Source organism: Mus caroli, chromosome 7 (assembly GCF_900094665.2).
Source record: "Mus caroli chromosome 7, CAROLI_EIJ_v1.1, whole genome shotgun sequence".
NCBI lineage: Eukaryota > Metazoa > Chordata > Mammalia > Rodentia > Muridae > Mus > Mus caroli.
Window position 1 is genome coordinate 27477908 of NC_034576.1, and position 3056 is coordinate 27480963.

The window sequence follows — 3056 nt, forward strand, 5'->3', positions numbered from 1 at the left end:
AAATATTAAAAAAAAAAAAAAAAAAAAAGGCAGTCGGAGATGGGTGTGATGGCGCACACCTGTAACCTCAATGCTAAATACTCCGGAGGCTGAGCCAAGCTGGTCCAGAGCTTAGGCCAGGGATGGCAGGCGGCACATGACCTCAATCCCTGCACTCAGGACACAGCAGCAAGCAGATCTCTATGAGTTTGAGGCCAACCTGGTGTACCCAGGTTCCAAAACCACCTTGGTTCCATAGTGAGATCTTCAAACAATAAAAAGTCTAGAGCAGCCTGGGCAATTGAGCAGAGAACTAGAAAACGTGCTCAGTGGGTAAACAGTTTGCCAAGAAGCCTGGTGATCCCGGGAACCATGTGAAGCTGCAAGGGCTGGCCCCTCCAGAGATGTCAGTCACTCTCCACATGCGCATTACCACACAGTAAACCTTTAACAATTCACCCACCCCTCTGAAGTAGGTTACGGATGGACCTCGACAGCAGTTGATGCTTCTGCCCTGCAAGGATGTTTGTAGCTGCACACGCTCAAACCTTGCTGCTTCCTGCCTGATGCACAATGGCCTTGTAGCCGAGTATAGTTGACAGCTCCAGTCTCAGACTCAGAAGGATAGGGCAGGATGGTTGAGTTTGAGGCTAGCCTGACACTTCATTGTGAGACCCCATGTGGGGTTGGCCACTGTGAATGGTAAAAGGGACATGCTGACATCAGCCTTCATTGGGACACTTGCAGCTCTGGGAGCACCGGGTCTTCAGAGACTTGTACTCTCCCCTATTTTGACAGGGAGAGGGGTTCAAGACAAGGTCACTGGATAACCCTGGCTATCCTGGAACTCCATAGACCAGGCTGACCTCAAACTCAGAGATCCACCTGCCTCTACCTTCTGAGTGCTGGGACTGAAGACGTGTGCCAACACTACCTGGCCTTTTTTTTTTTCTTATGCAGCCACGTGGTCTTCTCAATTTGCTCCATGTCCTTGGGTTTTAAAGCTTTTAGAGGTCTTGCAGCATTTTTTGCTAAGAATATTTTGGGATTTATGGCTGGTGTGAATGAGGTTTTGTTTGTAAATGGCTCCTGGCATCCAGCTTGTCCAAAACACCTTTATCCATTACACTGCACCATCTTGCCTCCACCATCTCACAAATAAACCATATCTTTTTTACTTACTTTTAAAATATTTATGCATATGAGTGTTCTATTGGCATATTTGCAGAAGAGACCAGAGTTCATGACTACAGATGGTTGTGGGCCACCATGTGGTTGCTGGGAATTGAACTCAGGAACAGCAGCCAGTGCTCTTAACTGCTGAGACATCTCTCCAGCCCCCAATAAATTATATTTTTTAGATAGGATCTCACTACATATGTAGTAACCCTGGCTAGCCTGGAACTCACTATGTAAACCAGGCTGGCTTCTAATTCACAAAGATCCTGCTGAAATGCTGAGATTAAATGCATGTGACACCACCTCAGACAGTTTTTTAAAACTCAGTAGTGGGCTGGAGAGATGGTTCAGTGGGTAAGAGCACTGACTGCTCTTCCGAAGGTCCTGAGTTCAATTCCCAGCAACCACATGGTAGCTCACAACCACCCGTAATGAGATCTGACGCCCTCTTCTGGTGTGTCTGAAGACAGTTACAGTGTACTTAATAATGATGAATAAGTCTTTGGGACTGAGCAAATGGAGTTGACCTGAGCGAGTGGGATGACCAGAGCAACCGGAGCAAGCAGAAGTCCTAAAAATTCAATTCCCAACAACCATATGAAGGCTCACAACCAGCTGTACATGTACATACAATAAATAAATAAATCTTTTTTTAAAAGCTCAGTAGTTTTACAGCATCCTATTTTAAAATTTTAATCTGTGTGTGTGTGTGTGTGTGTGAGTGTGTGTGTGTGCTCCCTACATATATGCCTGTGCCTAGTGCCCTCAGAGGCCCAAAGAAGATGTAGGACCCCCTGGAACTGGAGTTAGAGGTGGCAGTGAGCTATGACATAGGTGCTGGGAATTGGACCTGAGTCCTCTGGAAGAGTTTAATTCCCCAGACCCCACGTAAGATGGAGAGTGCGCCGAGCAAGCCCAATCCCAAGAGTTAGGCAAAGTTCTTGGTTTGGATCTTTGTATTTAAAGCCAGCCTCCTCTATACAACAAAACCCAGGACAGCCAGGGTTGCACAGAGGAAAAAAAGGAAAAAAGTGGAGAACTCATGTCACAAAAGTTTCCTCTGATTGCGTACACAAGAGTAATAACTATCGGGCTGGAGAGATGGCTCAGTGGTTAAGAGCACCGACTGCTCTTCTGAAGGTCCTGAGTTCAAATCCCAGCAACCACATGGTGGCTCACAACCATCCATAAAAATATCTGATGCCCTCTTCTGGTGTGTTTGAAGACAGCTACAGTGTACTTAGATATAATAATAAATAAATGTTTGGTTTTTTAAAAAAAAAAACTATCAAGTCACTCAAATTTCTAAAATATTTTTAATTTGAAATATATTTTTGAAAAGAGAAGAAAGCTTTGAAATCAACCACAATCCCTCTTTCCATTTCAGTGGTTTGGGTTGGTTGGGTTGGGTTGGTCGGGTTGGGTTGGTTGGGTCGGGTTAGGTTGGTTGGGTTGGGTTGGTTGGCTTAGGTTGGTTGGGTTGGGTTGGTCGGGTTGGGTTGGTTGGGTAGGGTTAGGTTGGTCGGGTTGGGTTGGCTTGGGTTGGGTTGGTTGGGTTGGGTTGGCTTGGGTTGAGTTGGTCGGGTTGGGTTGGTTGGGTCTGGTTAGGTTGGTCGGGTTGGGTTGCGTTGGGTTGGGTTGGTTGGGTTGGTTGGGTTGGGTTGGGTTGGGTTGGTTGGGTTGGGTTGAGTTGGGTTGGTTGGGTTGGGTTGGTTGGGTTGGGTTGGTTGGGTTGGGTTGGTTGGGTTGGGTTGGTCGGGTTAGGTTGGTTGGGTTAGGTTGGGTTGGTTGGGTTAGGTTGGTTGGGTTGGGTTGGTTGGGTTGGGTTGGGTTGGGCTAGGTTGGTTGGGTTGGGTTAGGTTGGTTGGGTTGGGTTGGGTTGGTCGGGTTGGGTTGGT